The 9,077-nt window shown below is 41.9% G+C and overlaps 1 long non-coding RNA gene across 1 annotated transcript; it reads left to right on the forward strand.

Annotated features, from left to right (window-relative positions):
- The first annotated feature begins 3,265 nt into the window (after positions 1-3,265).
- On the forward strand, positions 3,266-8,554 carry LOC119007872. Its single transcript, XR_005071256.1, has 2 exons — positions 3,266-3,572; positions 8,176-8,554. It is a non-coding gene; the product is annotated as an uncharacterized LOC119007872 (long non-coding RNA).
- The last annotated feature ends 523 nt before the right edge of the window (positions 8,555-9,077 follow it).

Genomic DNA, 9,077 nt, shown 5'->3' on the forward strand with positions numbered 1-9,077 from the left:
TTTGGGTCTACTGGCTCAACGGCCACCAGTCAGCCTTGTAATCTCTGCTGCTCTTGCCAAACTCAACTCAGGGACGAGGAACGACCATGAAAGTTTCATTGAAATAAGCAGCCCGACCGAAAGCGAGCCGAACTGACAGATATTGACTCAGGCTGCTTGTTGTGCTGTGGGATAAAGCAGGGGGTAAGCTGTGGTTGTAACTTGTCTCGTAGTAGCTGAATTAGGCAAAACCCAACATTGATTTGCCTAAGCCCAGTCAGTTTAAGGTTGCCTGTGGTGTGAGCCAATGCTTAGTAAAGTGCTGCTGCTGACAGCCTTGTAAAGAGGCTCTCCTCACTCAACTACCCCACATAATAAACGCTGAGGTTATTGTTCTAAAGCTTTGATTTGTGTTTCACCAAGCCGAAAAAGCTGTCTCCTGTCACCAGGACTGGAGTCAAATCAACTCCCACATCCCTACCAGGCGAGCGCCCAACATACATCCCTGTGCCAGGTCTTTGTCTCCACACCGCATGTCTGTAACATAGCTGTGTTCAGCATCAGCAATGTGAAACAAACTTATCTCTTTTTTCTTTTTCTTTTTTTTTTTATTGAGTGATGCAACACAAGACAAGTGAGAGACGGGTAAATGGACAAGCAGAAACCAGTTGGTGTATTGCATTGTATGTTGAGGTTGTGTGTGTGTGCATGTGTGTGTGTGTGTGTGCTTGTGTGTGTGTGTGTGTGTGTGTGTGTGTGTGTGTGTGTGTGTGTGTGTGTGTGTGTGTGTGTGTGTGTGTGTGTGTGTGTGTGTGTGTGAAGTAACAGGGACAGCTGCAAGGGAAAGTTTAAAAAATATAAATCAATTAAGGTAAATGTCATGGTGCAAAAAGATTTTATGGAAAAAATAAACAAAAAAATCAGACAAGCCAGGGGAATAAAGTTGCTCTGTAGTCTGGTGGAATGGTAACAGATACTTCGGTATTTGTTGCCAGATGGCAGCAGGGTGAACAGACTGTTTGGGTGGGTGTTGTCTTTTAGTGTCCTTTGGGCTCTGTGCAGACGTCTCACTTCACTGATGTAACTGATGCTCTGTAGATGGCACCAATTATGTTTTTGGTGGTTTTAATAACCCACTGTATAGCTTTCCTATCCCGGGCTGTGATAAACCATGCCAGATTGTGATGTTTACAGTCAGGATCGTTTTTACTGCTCCTCTGTAAAAGTTGATCAGAATTTAGCCTTCCTAACTTTCTATAGGAACTACATCCTTTTTCTGTGCTTTTTTAACCAGGGTGGGGATGTGTGATGACCAAGCTCCACTGATGTAGACAAGTGTGTGTCTTTGCCTCCTTTTTTTTCTAAAATCAACAATCAGCTCCATTTCCAGCCAATATGAACTCTAATCGTTGTTTATATTACAGACAATAATGGTGGTGTCTTCCTCAGACCTCACAATAGAGCTCTCCTCTGGGCGTGCACCTTTGGTTGTACAGTGTGAACAGGAGGGGGCTGAGCACACAGCCGTAGAGGAGATGTCACTGCCAGTCCAAACTGTCTAGAGTCTGCTTGTGAGAAAGTCCAATATCCAGTATCCAGTTCAGAGAGCTGAACGGAAGAGTTGAGAGTGTTTGTAGCATAAGTTATATCACAACTGGAGAGCATATTTTATTGAAGGAAGAGCAAATAACGACACAGAACCTTTTTTTTCTCTGTCGAAAAAGATGATTTCACTCTACTCTCGTCTGGCTTCAGAGTTTGATGCACCAGCTCCAACGGTGGTAGCGCTGTCTTACTGCTGATCAGGTTGTTTGTTTTGTGAAACAAACCATCTGGCATGTCAGGTTATGAGGCAACCCCTGAATAAGCACCTCAAGAGAGCTATGGGGTATGGATGAAAGCTCTCAGAAAGCTTATATTTTTGTTTTATATCACCTTTATTTTACTGGGAATATTCCCATTGCCATTCAGAATGTCTTTTACAAGGGAATCCTGGCCAAGACAGCAGCATGGAAGGTCTCACAAAAAGGAACAGGCAACATAAAAAAGATAAAATAAACATGCACCTGACTAGAAACAATCAGCAAAGTACATCAAGACCAGTGTTCAGTAACAGGATATGTTTAGAGTTAAGTCAGATGTTATAGCATTTTTCTTGAGCCCAAACTAAAGCTGGAATTATAACACTAACTAATAGAAGATTAAAACTAATATAGATTTTCTACTTTCCAATATTTCTGAAGGAAACTGGAGCAAATCATCATCATCTGAACCCACACTGAGTCCCATGAGGTCTAGTCAGATCCTGGGGTGGTTCAGACACAATTATGAAGCTGTGGTGACATCTAACAGGAGACCAAGTGTCGGCGTCTCGGAGTCACGACTCAAAGAGACTTGTTATTGGACTACATCTGTGGTAGACCGTGTTATGTGCCAGAGGACATACTCCACACCCTCCTACACATACACACACACACACACACACACACACACACACACACACACACACACACACACACACACACACACACACACACACACACACTCACTCAGACACACTCAGACACACACTGCCCACAGCCAAGCTTGGATAAGCTGGTAATCTTGTGAAAGCAGCAGGATATCAAAATATCACTAACATGGTGTATCATGCATGTACACAGCAATGACTAGGGACTCTAAGGGACATCTCACTCTATGTGGGTGTGTGTGTGTGTTAGGTCTGTTTATGCATACTGTACTGACTACAGGTGTCACATCAGTGAACAATATGGTCAATATGATATCTCTGTCACTGGTCTGTCAGATTGATCTAGGGCAAGTTGCTTACAGGTACAACAAAACACACACACACACACACACACACACACACCCACACACACAGACACACACATCCCTACCAGGGCTCCTTTAGCCTCCCATTCTATCACTAGGAACATCTTCAGTGTGTGTCTTTTCTTGACTTTATCATGAAACATAACTCGTCATAATATTTCTTGGGGCAGTTTCAGTTCGTTTGTTTGCTGTTGCAAAGAAAGTGGTCCAGATGTCACAGTGCTGCTGGGACAGTGTTGTGCGCTGTTCTGCTTTTCTGTGTTTTCTCCTGTCTGCCTTCTTCTCCCCACTCTCTTCTCCCCCAGCTGCTCCGTCCCCATGTGTGCGGCCGAGGGCGTGGCGACAGCAGCAGAGTGGCGCACCTGCCCTTCATCATCTCATCAGCTACCGACTACATAACCTCAGTCTCCCCACTACTCAGTGCCAGATTATTATGTAACCTACAGTGATCACTAGTGCCTTTGAACCAAGTTTGTAAGTCTAAGATTACCTGTCTTGTGATTTTGCTATTCCTCCTCACACTCGTCCTGTCTGGCTTTCCCTGCAGAGAACCTCAGCGCTACTCCACATTATTGCCTGCCCGCCTGCCCGCCTGCCTTGCCGAACCCCGGACGGCCCATCTACAGCTGGACCCCGCACCTGCCTATCACCTCTACAACGCCTCAAAATAAACCTTTCTCACCTTGCCAGCTCTGTCTCTGGTCTCTGCCTCTGGGTTCTCACAAACTCAAACATCACACCAAAGCTTGTTTATCCGGGTAAGTTTTGTTCAGAACAAGTAAAAAACAATGACAGTATTTATAGTAAAGTTATCATTAGCTGTATGTCTTATGACAATTCCAACACCTTCACTTCAATCTGGATTCCCTCTGTTTCAATTCATAATCTTTCAGTCTGACCTTCTTTTAGTCCCTGTGCACCCTTCTCTTTCTATTTCCATCTACCTGTCCCTGAACAAGGTCACGGTGATACAAAGACGTCCAGACATGAGTGCTATGCATTGGTCTATTATGCTCAAGGCAAATTATGTGTGTGTCCCTGTGGTTTCTTTTCATTCCATTCCAAGCCCAGTCAAGTATGCAGAGGAGAACCTAATAAGGCTAAAGGAAAAGATCAGGAAGGAGATCCACTTGATATTAGCAATGTTTCCACTATCCATTGGGAGAGACATTGTCAAAGGAGAAATCCCAGCAATTACTTGATCGAGGGCCTTATATGCGGTGTAGATATTCACGACCCCCGAGGCTGAATCCATTATGACTTTAAGGATCACTTGTCTTTTGCTCTAGCGCCTCCAGGTTTTCATTTATGTTTCTTTTTCTACAAATATTGGATACTTAGTGGCAGGTTCGGCTGTCCATATACTTCTGGCCCTGTAGTGTATGCAAAAAGCAGTTAATCTTCAGGGAAGTCAGGGTTGCTATGATCGGTCTTTGATTTCCTGTACGGATACCCATCACCAAAAATTGTTGAAATGAAAAGCCCAGGCTAATATCCGCCTGCTGTGTGGATAAGACCTCCTACGCCATAGGGCTGTTTAGATTTGATGATCTTTTTATGTGCCAAATTAATTCCTAAAATGAATATCTCACGGCTATCCGCAAAGGTTTGCTCTCATAATTAAGCAGCGCTTCCTAATACTGTCTCCTTGCTTGGGGGCATCTCTTTTCAAGTCTGTCTTTGAGGGCCCTTTTTCTCTTTTTATCTCTTTCTTTCTCGTTCTGGGGTTGGGGTCTAACTTTATCAGGTGACTGGCTCCTACATGACTCGGTGTCTTATCAGATAGACAGATGGCGACAACAGGAAGCTCAAAGGAAGGTCAGTGATGGAAAGGACTCCACGGTCACCCGAGCATTTGTACCTATTAATGACCCATGATGTTAAATAGCATCGAGGGAGGACCAGACAGTCACGCTCCATATCATCAGAGGACAGGGATCTCAACTGCCATTTTATTTTTTTGTCCATCTCCTGCTCGTCTCAGTTTGTTTTCTCTTCTTGGTAACGAGTGCTGGGAGAATTGTACCACCATTTATCATTTTTATGGGATGTGCGGGTGCCAGACAATGAGACTGGGGGTCAACAGAATCACCCACAAATTCAGCGCGGTTAAAATGTCTGTGTAAAGTTATTACAGCGCAGCCTGTTCATCATATTTCAGTGATCATCTCCTCTGCAGGTATAAAATTACCAGCTTATCTATATGCCTGCTATGCAGTTTACTGGGGTTTCTGATGGAAATGATGAAAATGTTTTTTTTGTAGCGGTAATTTAAGGATCCCTGTGCCAGTAATTTTAAACTGTAAACTGAAATTATTTCTCTCCACAATGCCGGCATTGAAGTCAAATAACAAGGACATTTCTTAGAATGATAGGCAATATATGAAACTACTTTCTCCCCGCAACACAGGCTCTGGTAATACCATTAACATAACTTACACCACTTATATAAATGCCAGCGCCTACTGTAAAATAAGCAGCATGAATCACCTTTGGTCTCAGTCTCTATCACTCTCTGTCTTTTTAATGGCAGGAAGCAGGTAGTTTAGTCATCCGAAGCAGCGCAGTACAGTGTAAGTGTTTGGATGTGTGAGGGAGTGCCGTGTAATTAATCTGTGGAGAGTGAGTGGGGGTGATGGCAGCTCTTCAGCTGGACTGCTCTCGTACAACAGCAGGACACCATTTACATTATGGAGCAACTGCCTCTAAAGGAGAAGCAGCATTTTAAATGCAGATAAAGTGGGTGATGGGGGGAGGAGTACAGAACAGGGTTCCACTGATATGCACTGCAGTAGTCTACCACAGTAGTCTCAGATGGAGGCTGGAGATAAGCATGTGTGAGTACCCTGACATGTTTTCCCACTGCAAAAACCTTCATACCCTGACTTTATGTATCATTTTTCTATACGTGATATCTGTGATGCCAACCCAATGGTCATACACTCATTGTGTGTCAACTGTTTTATGGTCATTACATTAACTAAACAAACAAAAAGCCTGATGACGCATTGCTCAGGTACATTATCATAATTATAGTTACAACAATTTTGGTTTCACTTCTTAGAGCGGACTTCAGAAGGAGCTGGGTTGTTTTTTAAACAGAATCAACTTACGTCACTTTGATTTGGTCAGTCACGTATGTCGGTGATCAGACCAGAAGGCTATGAGCAGGGTTAGCAATGCAAGCAGCATGAATGACAAAAAAGAAAGTGGAGTGCATTATAATGTTCATGTGTTGTCGCTCACTTTGGCCTTGATCGCTATCTTAAGACACACCCACTGATACCTTACTGACATCTTTTGGATTGGTTGAGCTAAGGTTTACATCACATATTATAACTAATCTACACTTACACTTTGTCGCCCCTGTGCACAACCTTGTAGCTATAATTTATAAGTAATAATAAATACATGTAATACATATATTATCATCATTATATTATTATCATTAGTGGTAGTAGTAGTAGTAGTATTGTTATTATTATTATTATGTATATCACATTAGCTACCATACTAAACAAATAATACATTAGTATTACCTCATTTAAAATGAAAGCTTAACACATTAAATTAGTCATTCAAAAAATGTGTTGACAGCAACTCATTTCCCCCATTTTCTGATGGTTACAGACTTAGCAATTAGTCAGTTAATTGAAACCGTACCCATTAATCAGCAACAAACACATTTTAGCAAAACCAGAAATTGACTGAAAGAATGTCTGAGATGGCTGGTGAAACAAAGGTAATTTAAAGACAGAGGCAGACAAAGGCTGGCGGCAAATGCTTTCTGGCTAACGTTATGCTAATGACCTCTTCATGGCTTTGATGTAGCTTCCCATGTCCTCATGTTCTCCTAATTCCCCCCAATTTAACATCGCTTGCCTCCCTGAAGAAGAAGAGCCCTGCAAAATCAGCTCTTTGTTGTTCTTTAATAGTGCTTGTCTTGGCTTACTTTTGATTCAAGGTCAAAGGTCTAGTGCATCAAACACTGCCTCAGCTCTAATAGGCCAGGTTAAAGTCTTTAGTTTATCCAAATAAAAGTGCTTATTCAGACTGGGATTCATTTACTAGTCAGCTGCAGGAGGGTCAAACCAAAATGTTCCCATGAGACTGACAAGAACCGCTGAAAGACCTCCCACTGCTTTGTCTTCAAGTTCTCGCACAATTACTGAAACATGTAGTATGGATTGAGCTGACCATGCTAAACCCACGAGTTAAACCCTTAACCCATAAAGAATCACACTGAAGCCAGTACCAGTCATTAAATCAAGATCATAGAAAGACACTTCCTTAATAGGTGTAAAATTAGTTGTTTTGTATTTTAGAAGTATAGTAACTGAGTCTGCTCAAATTAACACAATACATGTAATTATTTAAATGAATAAGACTTAAATAATGTGTTTTCCACATATTTTTAAGTATTATATAAAAAAAAAAAAAGTGGCAAAGCAAAATTCATTTCTGCATCACGGTAAAACAGAGTAGCGATCACAAAAAATACAAATCTATAAATTATACTCTTCTTACACCGTTTTGCACTGCTCTCTGTTACATCAAAGGGTCAGCACTGTCAGGATGGTTTGGAATGTGATTGGAAATGTTCTTCATTAACACCAGACAGCGCAGAGGTACTGCATGAAATATATATCTGCCTCCATGGCACAAACCATTGGTCTGTCATTTGGATATCATAAATGCAATATATAGAGTGTATAAAGTGTTGTTGTTACAGATTTGTAAAAAAACAAAAAAACAAAAAAAAAAAAACAAAGTAGATTGATGGATTGTACATTCCCTGTAAACATTGTTTACAAGAAAGTGTTTTTAACTTTGTTTGCAATTCTAGCTCAGTGTTTACTTCGATTGGTAGAAAATGGAAAAAGAAATTGGGAGAGACCACAAGAAGCTACTGATTTTGGTCTCGCTGAGAACATTGAGTATTTCAAGCAACATTATGTCTTAACAGCCTCAGAGTCATGCTGATGGTACAGTCAGCGTCTTGTAACAGTGTGAACAGTGTCTCTGTACCTTCAGTGAGATGGATTACAGAGGCACACATGTTTACTTCGACATACACATCACATTTCTGTTGGTGTCATGAGTTCTGGTTGTAGAAAACACTTAAACGACATCTGGCAAACTGTTACCCACCAGTAATTTGCATTTACCACAGTGGTGTTGCACCAAAATGACAATGTATACATAATAAATAATTGTGTGTGTCATTTCAAGTTTAAAAGCCACATCATGATCTTTATAATATAATTATAATCTACTCACATGTTGCTGACTGCTGACATGATACCCGAGCAATAGTATCACATAATTGTATAACATTACCGGTCTTCTCCACACATCCAGGCCAGACACCATTGAATGAAAAAAAGGTTTATTGAGAAGAACCCAGAGCAGACCCAGAACCTCGCTGGATGGATCATATATGTCATCTGGCCTGAGAACGCCTAAGGAGGAGCTGGAGAGCATTGCTGGGAAGAATGCCATGTGGAATACACTGCTAAGCCTGCTGCTATTGCGACCCTGGATAAGCAGAAGACAGCGGATGGATGGATGGCAGCAGTCTTACTTCACTGATGCTCAGTAGACACTGTGGTGCCTTCCTGTCATGGGCTGTACACAAGCCTTGTAATGTTTCCAGTCAGGATGCTTTGTATTGGTCCACTGTGGAACTTGAACTTGCCAGTGGAATTTTACCTCCTTAGTAAAGTTTATTCAGCACTTCTGATCGTTGTTTATAATATGACTGATGGTGGTGGTGTCATCCTCATAATTGACAATAGAATCTGCATTTATGGGTGCACAGTGTAAACAGGAGGGTGGCTGAGCACACAGCCCTGGAGGGCTCCAGCATTGAGCACTAACGTAGAGGAAGTGTCACTGCCAATCTCTGCTGCTTGGGGTCTGCCTCTGAGGAAGTCCGATATCCAGTTGCAGAGTGTTGTACTTAAGCCCAGAGTGAGACCACATAAGAAGCTGATGTTTGGCCAGAACCCTTAGGCGATTATTCAATAATTTATTATGCTTGTATGACAAAGATACCAAAATCGCCACACAATGTGATTAGACATAATGAAATGAGTACAGACCAGAGTTTATGTTACCTGTCGAACTGCCTGATGGGAAACATGCCAAGTAAATAGATTTAAATTAAATAACTTATTATTTTATGACCTGTAAGATGTTGCCAAGACAACCCCTTCTCTGCTCCACAGGTGCACCACACACACCACCGGGGCATGAAATGG

Source organism: Acanthopagrus latus, chromosome 18 (assembly GCF_904848185.1).
Source record: "Acanthopagrus latus isolate v.2019 chromosome 18, fAcaLat1.1, whole genome shotgun sequence".
Lineage (NCBI taxonomy): Eukaryota > Metazoa > Chordata > Actinopteri > Spariformes > Sparidae > Acanthopagrus > Acanthopagrus latus.